We start from the raw sequence: 12,674 nt of genomic DNA, 5'->3' as shown, positions 1-12,674 counted from the left end.
ATTTAACACACAGATACATATTTTGGGAGGAAGACAGTGTTACAATTTATAACACAAATAAATGGGTAAAAACGACTTTCTTCAGAGTTCTCCTCATAGAATTTAATGTGAAATGTAACATATACACACTATGTGTATCATCTGTTCATTCTGTTTGTTCAGACTGAAAGCAAAGACACTGATGATGTCAGAAAATAGAAAGCAAACTGTTTCCAGAGGACACTAAAGAATGATGGAGCAGCAGGAAACAGACCAGGGGTCTCATTTATAAACGTGGCGTACGCACAAAACGGGGCTGAAAACCTCCGTACGCCACTTCCCACGCAAAGGTTGTGATTTATAAAAAACAAACTTGACGGGAGAATGTGCGGTCCTCCACGCAAACTCTGACTCATGCGTACGCACATTATGGAGACAAAATAGGAATTGGCGACGCAGATGGTGAGGTGGTGAACTGAAGTCAGACTGCAAAAAGTACATCTGGGATTAAGGCTTAGGCTAGGTTTAAAGTATTAAAAAAGAATGCCTCACGCACATTTCTTCACACCATATGAAGATTAAATCCAGAAGTGTTATTTGCGCTTGTACTGAGTGATAATTGTTCAGCCACCTCAAACTCAAATCTTAAATAAAAACTCATTCTTAATATTTAATCGGCGCTGTCTCGCCGTCACATTGTCCGCTACGGAGCGCAGGAGCAGGAGATGGTCCGACTGCATTGAATACAGGATAGCATCAAATACCCTACCATTAGATAACTGCAGAACACAGTGTAAATAATTAAATATCTGTCTTTAAAACTGTGCATGTATCAATAAATGTCAAAGTCTGGAAATACAGCCGTTAAGCTCTCGCGCAATCGTTACGCTCTATGTCCTCGTTATCGGTCTAAAATGTAATACTGTTCATAACAAACCCTGCATGAAGAAAAGTGTGTTTGCCTATTACATTTCGATTTCAAATTGTATCTCGGGGTGGGGGATACCATTAGTTGTTGCTGTGATTTTAGCAAGGTGTTAACAATCACAAATTGTTGTAGACTAAACATATAAATACTGCGGTGAACCCGTGCGTAATGCTGCATCATGGCACTGCTGGCCCTGCAGGAGGAAGAATCAGGAGAGAAAGAGACTTCAGGGACCATGACGATGACTGGCTCATATGCCGATTTAAATTCCCTAATATAGCTGTAATAGTAATATAGCTTCGCTCTTGGATCTATGTACTGAATTGGGTCCAGTAGAGAGGGCAACGCGCCGGAACCGTGCCATCCCGGTCCAAATACAGGTCCTCGCCACTCTGGGTGAAACCGGCTGTTTCCAGAGGGAAATGTCAGACAGCTAAGTGTTTTTTTTAAATAAATATTATATATAATCTTCAACTTTATCACTAAGGCTTGTTTGGATATAATATATAGTTCTGTTAAATCTTATTATATATGTCTGGTATATCGAAGCTGTCCCCGAGTGCCGTAATGCCTGCCGTTTTGGAAGATTTTATTAATAAAGGTAGTCTATAGATCCGGTTTCCATACGCGGTGCGACAACAGGTCAAAATTATAATTCAATTGGCAGCAATTCACGAGCGTCTGAGAGTTTTTTTTTTTGTTTGTTTGTTTTCTCCGCCAGTCGTCATGATTCGGCATGTTTCGGTGTAACGAAGAACAACTGCCAGGGCCATTAACATACTGATCAGCATTCACAAGGTGCTTACATTGACTATTTATGGTTAAAAATGGGCGTGTACAGGGCGGGATAAGAGGCTGATCCACGTACGCACACTTGTAGTCAATCTCTGATTTATAAAGGGAACATTGCTTACAGGTGTGCGTACACACGGTTTTATAAATCAGACTTTTTTTCGGCGTACGCCAATTTGGGCTTTTGGGCGCACGTACACTTATAGTAAGGATCCTACGCACAGTTTTATAAATGAGACCCCTGGTCAGATAGTAAACAGCTGATTTATTCATCTGACTTGTAGAATAACCTCAATGATTGAATTGTTTTAAATGTCTGGGAATGTGGAACAACTAAATGCAAAATGAATGAAATAAAACAAGGCCACATGTTGATTATTTGTGACTTGATTTGATGGATTTATTCTTCCTGTTGTGTCTGTTTAAACTCCTAATTAAAAGGTAAAGTTTCCATCCTCTAAAAGTTCTGTTGTTGCCGCTGACAGACTCAGATTATTATTCTAAGTGTCTGACAACATTATGAAAGGATCCCTACAGAGATACACCTTTTAGTTAAAGAGTAAGATCCTTTTAGTTTAACATGAAACAACCCCGAAATCACCATCAGCATATTTCCACCAGACTCCATGTAAATAATCAGGACTTTTAGCGTGTATAGAGCCAGCATATCTCCACCAGACTCCATGTAAATAATCAGGACTTTTAGCGTGTATAGAGCCAGCATATTTCCACATGTAAATGGGCGAATTAAGGGTTTATTTCAACCAAACCAGAGTGGTGATTGTTGTTGGAACAGTTGATATATTGTTTTTTCTTTTTCTATCGACCATAAATTAAGTGTGTTTAATAATCATGAAACTGATATTTTATTTAAATGGATTCTGGTGGAAACATACATTTAAATGCTTAAATTATATTTAGTTATTTCTCTTTATACTTACAAATTGTTTTAATTACTCAAGTAAAGTACAAGTACCTTGAGTTAAGTCCAGTACTTGAGTAAATGTCCTCAGTTCCAGTCCACCACTAACTGATTAATGAACTGAATGTGTATCTGTTGTTCCCCTCCTGACCTCCAGGTGGCGGCGTTCTTTCATTTTAAACTTTAATCTGAAAAACCCTGACTTGGAGGAAACCGGAAGTCTCGTTGTTTCACTGTGATCTCGGGCTGGCAGCGGGACAGTTGTGTTGTTTATTAGTGAGTTTTAAACATAGACAGTATAAGAACGGTTTTAAGAAGACAGAGCTCCAGGTAAACCCGCACACACACTCAGGTAAACACTTTAATAACTGTTCTTTTACAAGGCTATCAAAGCGAATAAGCCAGAGCTGCGCATGCGTTAGCGTCTCATTCTGCTGTTGTTAATATATATATTTGCTTTATTTCAGACACGTAAAAAAATGGTCCATATTACATAGAAGAAAGACACATAATAAACAGTACATTTATCTCCTGGATAGGCTCATAAGCCAGTGAGCCCAAATACCCGAGGAGTATCGCACAGAGCTTAGTCCAGGATTTGTCAATGCAGCGATGATACTATTCGCCGAGCTCGAAAGCCTGCACATACACCTGTACATAAGATTACGTAATATAGCAGGGCAATTTGGCAAGTCCATGTTTACAAACATTTGGCTTGCACTACTCCATCGTGGGACTCTCAGTAGCATCCGCAACGCATCATTATACGCTACCGTTAGCTTTTGCATACTACTCTTTTTTTATAGCGCCTCCACAGATGTGTGTTAAGATTCAGTTAAACAGAACATCTGTTGCTGAGCAACAGTCTGCTCCGTTAGCTGCTCCTCTGTAGTTCGGTGGGCTCGGTGAGATTCGGGGCTGAAGTTGTAACATTGTTGCATTTTTCATTTGGTTCGGTTTGCGTCACACTGCACTATCAAATGCAGCAAACAGTGGAAACACACGTCACGTGGTGGAAGCAGTCGCTTGTTGATTGGACAGAATATCAGAGGGAAACTCTCCGAAATAATGAAGCTCCACTACATTTCTACCGTGTTGGCTTTTCTGGTTCTGCTTTAGTGTTTCTAATATTTGAGAGGAAGGTGAACAATGGGAGCAGCGTCATGTGGTGGAAGCAGTCCAGAGGGTGGGGGGAGGGGTCTCTGGGTGTCCTCCCCCAGGGAAGTTTAGAGCCCTGCAAGCCTGTCGGGGCCCGACGGGGCCAGACAGGCTAAGCCCATTCGGGCCGGGTTCGGGCCGTTTTTTTTTTTTACATATCGGACTTGGGTTGGACTCGGGCTTATTTTAGCTTCTCTCCTCATTGTGCCCATCTTAAGGCCGTTTTACAGTTGTGCGGAGGCTCCACGCAGAGCTCTCGCCGTAGCCTATGTAAGTGGCCTGGGGTCTCATTTATAAACGTGTACATGCGCGCAAAAGGCGGGGCTGAAAGCGTCGTCACCGCCTACTTTCGCAAAAGGTTGTGATTTATAAAAAATAAACTTGACGGGAGAATGTGCGGTCCTCCACGCAAACTCTGACCCATGCGTACGCACATTATGGAGACAAAATAGGAATTGGCGACGCAGATGGTGAGGTGGTGAACTGAAGTCAGACTGCAAAAAGTACATCTGGGATTAAGGCTTAGGCTACTCTTAATATGTTTAAAGTATTAAAAAATAATGCCTCACGCACATTTCTTCACACCATATGAAGATTAAGGGCCCATCCCAATACCTTCCCTTTTCCCTAGATTTTTGCCCTAACCCTTGTTTTTGCGCGTTCTCGTGTAGGGTAGGGTGTCCCAATATGTTAGGGAGCAAGGGGGCGTGCTATCTTTCCCTTAAAATCAACCCTTAACAGTGAGTGAGGTCCGATGCAGGCTTATAAATGAAGTGGGAGATAAAATTACCCAGGATACCTTGCGAACTCAGCGAGTCGGACAAGTTTTTCCAACAAGATGGCAGACACCGCTGGAAAAGAGCAATTTACTTGTAAGTATATTTTTGCAAATAAGCATGTTAAAATTTCGAAATATGTTGGAATGTGTTAGTTTGATGCACATCCAATGGACTGTTAAGTTTTGAACATTAATGTTAGAAAATATTTCACGAAGCTATCTGACGATGTTTATGGTATCTGCTAGCTAGATAGCTAACTGCTATCTCCTATAAGCTAACAGGAAAGTTAAGGGGAATGCTAACGGTAATGTTAACGGTAAAGCTAACGGGAATGTTAAAGGTAAAGCTAACGGTATGTTAACGGTAAAGCTAACGGTATGTTAACGGTATGTTAATGGTAAAGCTGACGGGAATGTTAACGGTAAAGATGATGGGAATGTTAACGGTAAAGATGACGGGAATGTTAACGGTAAAGATGACGGGAATGTTAACGGGAATCGTTTCTGCTGTTAATGTGCAATTTACTAGCTAAGCTGCAACTGGTGTCTTTCAGGGACTGTAGAGCAGACTTTTGTCCTCATTAGGTTCAGGGCAGAAAATGAAGACAAGTTCACCAAAAAGAAATTTACCTCCAAACTGTTATGGGAGTGAGTGACCAGATTGTACAATTCAATAACTGATAACAATATGTCTGATAATGCTCTAGCCCCCAGGTACGATGTATTGCGACACAGCTATTCACAGTAGCAGTGGCAGCAAAAACTGTCCTGTTAGTAGTGTCCTGGGGCCCTCAGACACTGTCCCGTTATGGAGTTACTCCTCAGGACACTACTTACAGGACAGTTTTTGCTGCCACTGCTTGTCACTATTCATCATATTTGTATGTTTATAGGAAAGCAGTGAAAGACCTGGGCCTGGACGGAAAAATTACAGGAGAGAAGGCAAGCAAGAAGTGGGAGAACTTAAAGAAGCGGTACAAGGTAATTATTTGCATAATGTTTTCATTACCTACATATTACTTAAATCCTACTTTAAAAATTATTTTTTTATAAAAAGATTGCTCTCTCTGTCTGTGTGTGTGTGTGTGTGTGTGTGTGTGTGTGTGTTATTGTAGGACCTGAAACAACCAAAGACGGGCTCAGGTACAGACAGCGGTGAACAAACGGTATCAAATTGGCGATACGCTAGTGATAAAATTTTATTTTTTATAAAAAGATTGCTCTCTCTGTCTGTGTGTGTGTGTGTGTGTGTGTGTGTGTGTTATTGTAGGACCTGAAACAACCAAAGACGGGCTCAGGTACAGACAGCGGTGAACAAACGGTATCAAATTGGCGATACTACGAGGCGATGCATGCTGTTTTGGGGGGGAGGCCAGCGATAGATCCTCCCGTGATTGTGGCCTCTCTCAAGCCGGCAGAGGACCCCACATCAATATTAATGGTAAGTTGATAGGAGTAGGAAATATCACATTTTCAAAGATATCCTATAATTGGTGCAATACTGATGCACATAACACCCACCTCCCGCCCCCAGGCCATTGTCACGCCCCAACACGAACCTGAACCCACTGAGGAAGACTTCTCTAAGCCTGGATCTACTCTTCCTCCCACCTCCCCAGTTCTTCCCACTACACCAACCACTACTCGTCCCCCCACCACTCCAGCTGCCCCAACCCCATCTCCCAGAAAGAGGAAGAGAGGCAGTAATCCCATTCTGGATTTCCTGAAAGCGGAATCTGTTAAAGAGCAGAAAAGGCATGAGGAAACAGAGGCCAAAACTGAGAGGTTTTTAAGCCTCTTTGAAAAACTTGTGGACAAAATGCCCCAACAATAGTATTTCCTCAATAGTTCTGTTCTGGTTCTGTTGTGTTCATGTTAAAATGTTAAATATTGAAAGTGCAATTTATTTATTTTATCAAACCTCAGGTACATGTTCTTTTTTGTTATTTAAATTTTACTTTGTTTTTTTGTTTTATATTTACAAAGTGTTCCTTCTTTGATCAGTGCACTTTAAATAAACCTCTTCATGGGTCAAAGAAAATGTAAGTGGTAAAGGTTTTTGACCAATCATTATACCGATACACTGCATGTCTAGATCATTATAAAAGAAAACGTCACCAACATGTTGTCGAAATAAAATTAAGTTTAATAGAAATTTAAAACATGAACCATATGTCCACAAAATATGCACATGTAAAAAACACCCTCAGAGTGTAGAACTATTTACATTTTTCATCAGAAAGGGTGAATTTTCTAATTAACAGTTATGACTATACTCATCAGTCATCACACTGATGGTGTCACAAATATTTTGTTATATACATAAACAAATACTACTTAATACTTATATGTATGTGCATAACATTTCAAATCAGAGGAGCTGAGAGAGTAACTAGTACCAACATGTTACGGTTATTTATTTTTTTGACATTTTAGGATATAATCCTACTCCACTAAATGTTTATGCAACTATTTACAATTTTCCTCATACTTTTCTAATGAGTGGCTTGCGCGTAGATCAAGGCCGCAAGCATGTCCCTTGTGGCATTCCCTGGTGTTTCATGTGCCTCAAGAGCTTCTTGTAGGGGAGGTTCTGGGTCCTGGATGTCCAGTGCCACATCATTGTCTGGTTCCAGGACATCTCCATTGTCGATGCAAACATTGTGCAGGAAGGCACAGGATGCTATGACCTGGGGTGCAAATGTAGGACTGACCTCCAGGGCCCTGAAAAGTGTGGACCTCCAACGAGTCTTCATAATTCCAAAGGCTCTCTCCACAATGGAGCGTGCCCTTGATTGATGGTAGTTAAATTTTCTTTGCTCCCGACCATTCACAGGTTCCCTGTATGGAGTGATGAGGCAGATTGGTGTCTCCAAACAAGGATATCCACCATCTCCCAGGATAAAGTAAAGATGTTAAAAGTTTGATGTTTTTGAACTTAAGTTGATAAAAGTTTTTTAAGATGCGTGTGTCATGTACGGAACCTGGATAGCCTATAAAAACATCCAGGAACTTTCCAGTAGAATCACAGATGGCTTGCATGTTTATTGAGTAAAACCCTTTGTAATTTAAATAGTCCAGGCGATGAAGTGATGGGGGCTTGATTCTAATGTGACAACCATCAATAGCACCAACAGCTTTGTTGAGGATGGGTGTCCCAGAACACTGGGCAAATCCATCAGCCACAGTCTCCAGGTCTGCAGGCTTCGGGAAGGCGACGGCTCTATGGAGATTGTCCTAAATAAACTGTGCCACCTTGTGTATGACCCTGTGAACAGTGGATTTGGGCACACTGAAAACTCGCGACACCACACGATAGGAAAGTCCATGGGCAAGCCAATAGACATAGATCAGGACTTCAAAATCATTGCCCCAGCCATGGTCCTGCTCTCTCCGCATCAGGTGCTGCACAGCATGCATGGCTCGCCTATTTAACCTGAAGTCTTGTTTGGTGTCTAACTCCACATCAAACCACAGGCGTAGGATGGGCACGTCCACATTCAACCTGCAATATGTCGCAGGACGGTCACTCTGGAAAACAATAAACATAAACCAACTATATTGCATAAGTACAACAACACCAGATTGATAAAGTAGCTTAATAAAAACACATTCCACAGTCCAATTTAATTTAACAGATTTAACAATATATTCATGCTTTTTTTTTCACACTTTGTTTTTCTGGATTATTGTCCTACCGGTATTTTAAAGTCAATGCGGCTGTATGGTTAACTCAGCCAAGTGTAGTTTGCAGTAACGTACAGGTGCCAATAGATGGCAGTAGCTACATTGGATGTAACACGGGTCTCATTTAATGCTAGCAGAGAATGACGGGCTCTGGTGCTAGTGACCTGACGGACTTTTCAACAACAAAACGAAAAGAGTTTTAAAGTATAAACTCGGGTAAAAAACCTGCGAGACATTTCGACATTGACCCCAGGAGAATCTGATACTGGAAGAAAAAGAAGGATGCGCTGACAAGAGCAGAGCACAGCTAGCTGGAGGTGGGAGGAGTTGTGTGTGTTGTTTTTTGTTTACTTTCTCCTTATGTCACACACAGAAAATGACAACCTATCAAAAACAGTTCCAGTGCCTTGCGAAAGTATTCGGCCCCCTTGAACGTTTCGACCTTTTGCCACATTTCAGGCCTCAAACATAAAGATATAAAACTGTAATTTTTTGTGAAGAATCAACAACAAGTGGGTCCCAATTATGAAGTGGAACGAAATTCATTGGCTATTTCAAACTTTTTTAACAAATAAAAAACTGAAAAAGTGGGCGTGCAAAATTATTCAGCCCCTTTACTTTCAGTGCAGCAAACTCTCTCCAGAAGTTCAGTGAGGATCTCTGAATGATCCAATGTTGACCTAAATGACTAATGATGATAAATAGAATCCAGCTGTGTGTAATCAAGTCTCCGTATAAATGCACCTGCTCTGTGATAGTCTCAGAGGTCCGTGTAAAGCGCAGAGAGCATCATGAAGAACAAGGAACACACCAGGCAGGTCCGAGATACTGTTGTGGAGAAGTTTAAAGCCGGATTTAGATACAAAAAGATTTCCCAAGCTTTAAACATCCCAAGGAGCACTGTGCAAGTGATAATATTGAAATGGAAGGAGTATCAGACCACTACAAATCTACGAAGACCCGGCCGTCCCTCTAAACTTTCAGCTCATACAATGAGAAGACTGATCAGAGATGCAGCCAAGAGGCCCATGATCACTCTGGATGAACTGCAGAGATCTACAGCTGAGGTGGGAGACTCTGTCCATAGGACAACAATCAGTCGTATACTGCACAAATCTGGCCTTTATGGAAGAGTGGCAAGAAGAAAGCCATTTCTTAAAGATATCCATAAAAAGTGTCGTTTAAAGTTTGCCAAAAGCCACCTGGGAGACACACCAAACATGTGGAAGAAGGTGCTGTGGTCAGATGAAACCAAAATCGAACTTTTTGGCAACAATGCAAAACGTTATGTTTGGCGTAAAAGCAACACAGCTCATCACCCTGAACACACCATCCCCACTGTCAAACATGGTGGTGGCAGCATCATGGTTTGGGCCTGCTTTTCTTCAGCAGGGACAGGGAAGATGGTTAAAATTGATTGAAGATGAAAAAAGAAATTGAAGATGGATGGAGCCAAATACAGGACCATTCTGGAAGAAAACCTGATGGAGTCTGCAAAAGACCTGAGACTGGGACGGAGATTTGTCTTCCAACAAGACAATGATCCAAAACATAAAGCAAAATCTACAATGGAATGGTTCACAAATAAACATATCCAGGTGTTCGAATGGCCAAGTCAAAGTCCAGACCTGAATCCAATCGAGAATCTGTGGAAAGAACTGAAAACTGCTGTTCACAAACGCTCTCCATCCAACCTCACTGAGCTCGAGCTGTTTTGCAAGGAGGAATGGGCAAAAATGTCAGTCTCTCGATGTGCAAAACTGATAGAGACATACCCAGCGACTTACAGCTGTAATCGAGCAAAAGGTGGCGCTACAAAGTATTAACTTAAGGGGGCTGAATAATTTTGCACTCAATATTTCAGTTTTTATTTGGTTTAAAAGGTTTGAAATATCCAATAAATTTCGTTCCACTTCATGATTGTGTCCCACTTGTTGTTGATTCTTCACAAAAAATTACAGTTTTATATCTTTATGTTTGAGGCCTGAAATGTGGCAAAAGGTCGAAAAGTTCAAGGGGGCCGAATACTTTCGCAAGGCACTGTATATATATATATATATATATTAATGGGAGGGAATTACATATTGGCTATTTGTCGGCTTCTTGAGCCGTGTGTCGCCAACGCACACATCGGTTTGAATTATGTTTTTATATAGTATTATTTGCTCTCACAATCGCTTAATACTGCCAGGGTTGCAACTGAAATAATTTGCTAAAGCAAGGACAGTTTATGGAAAGCACAAGTGTAATTATGGTCACATCTTGCGCCTGACTTATGGGGAAGTGATATTGATAAGAGTAAGTGATTTACGCATCTACAGCGTCGGCTTTTTTTCTTTGCCAGCTTTCCTTCCTGTTGTAGGAAGCAGTGACTGTATTGCCTTTTCCCTGTAAAACCGAGTCTGTGTTCTTCATATTTATGTAGAATTATGATTTGCTCTTCTTATGTAAAATATGCGGCTCTGGTAGATGTTTGCGATTGGTCATGCTGTGCAAACACCGCCTCTTTTATGTGAACGTGTGCGCCACTGGATTGGGAAACTCTGAGTTGACTGAACTAGTTGTTAACCAGCGTCGTGATACAGGTTATGCGGGACCGCGTTGTTAGGTTTGGTGAAGCCGGGTAACTGAAAGAAATCCAGGCCATGTTGATCTTGCTTCGTAGTACAGGCCTCTAATGTTTCTAAGTCCATATCAAAAAATGCTTTTATGTTTAAAGCACCTTCCGACTGGAATGCCAGTAAATATTCGTTCCATTTCATCTTTCACTGTTTAAACATGCCTTGGAAAATTATATCTCATTCCTCACTCTTCTCTCTTTATTGAACCCCTTAATCTTACTAACATTCTACAGTAATGCTTGGCTATATTTTGAATGATCCTTATTCCCTTACGTTGTAATTGTAGGCTCTGTGTTTTTTGTTTCGTTTTTGTTTTTGTCTGTTGTTGTCTGTTTTGAGTTAGTTGTTGTTTGGCTATTTGTTTCTGTTCTGTTCTGATTTGTTTATCATGTTTGTGTGTCTGCAATGTTTTTTGTTGTATTTTGTTCAGGACCCCCTCGAAAAACGAGATGGTACATGTCAAGGGGTTATCCTAATAAAAGAATTTCAAAGAATTTCAAAGATCCCTCCTGAGTGTGTTGACATGGTGACATAGGTCAGAGGGTTCACTGACCCCCAGAAGTATTTCAGGGGGAGATCCAGAGACAAGAAGCAGGCCAGCAGAATCATCTCCCACATCAAGACATCACGAAGCCTCCACATCATGTGTCACATCCCAGTCTTCTGCTGGGTCACTGCTACAGTTCTGGAGGACGTGTTGAAGACCAGAGGGGGAGGAGAGCTGCCCAAGACCCTGACTGAGATGTACATCCACTTCCTGGTGGTTCAGTCCAAACTGAAGAACATCAAATATCATGGAAAATCTGAGATAGATCAACACTGGAGTCCAGAGAGCTGGGGTCCATTTCAGAAAGCAAGTTTAGTGAAAACTCTGAGTGTGTTAACCCTGAGATGAGTGAAACTCTGGGTTTTCTGTTTCAGAAAGAGAGGTAACTTAACCTCAGAGTCAGTTAATATGGTAACTGAGCCTGTGAGCCTCACCTGGTCGGGAGCAGGTTTTCTTCTCTCAGTCTCCTCCCTTTGACACAGCGTTTCCTCATTCATTCATTCAGTCTGTATCAGGCGCATTTTAATGCAGTTATCTGCATAAATAAAAAAACGTATTGGTTTATGTTAGGCAGATTATAAAACGTTTTTTTTCTCAAACATGTCATATCCTTTTGTGGACAATCCCGTTGATGAAAAATTACTTCACAGAGAGTTTGTGTCGGGAGATGATATTGAGTCCCGACTAGATGTATTTTCATTTCCACATAACCAATTTGAGAGGTATTTTTTGCAAACGGCAGTTTTCTTTATAACAGTGTAGGGGATCATAATGTAATAGTAAAGCCACTGTATGCAGAGCCGTCAGAAAAGTGTGACTCGCTCTGAAACGTTTTTTAAACGTCTTTGTAGTGTTCCCTGGACACAAACCACTGAGAACCATTAAAAAGAAATACATAATTATACATTATAGTTCTGTTAATGATATGGTGCTGCAACCTCACAATGGGAATAGTATAGTTTACTTTTTCGTCCGCAGGATTGCACCTAAATGAAATTATAGGTGTAATACAATTCCAGTTTTCATCAGTAATATCATAAGTTAACTGTGATTAAATATGACATTAATACACTGTTAATGCTTACGCATTGACTCAAGCAGCAATTTTCTCCCACACCAATTCTCTCTTTTTTTTTATTTATTTGATTGGGACAGTGAATGTTAATTAACAAACATGGAATACATGCATGTAAACATGCCGGATTGTAGCCAAAGGCTAATTTCCATCCTTAGACCCACGGGCTAAGATCACACAGGTCACA

This window comes from Perca fluviatilis, chromosome 2, assembly GCF_010015445.1.
Source record: "Perca fluviatilis chromosome 2, GENO_Pfluv_1.0, whole genome shotgun sequence".
NCBI classification, from domain to species: Eukaryota; Metazoa; Chordata; class Actinopteri; order Perciformes; family Percidae; genus Perca; species Perca fluviatilis.
The sequence above is the reverse complement of the archived record's forward strand: the minus strand, read 5'-3'. Positions refer to the sequence as shown.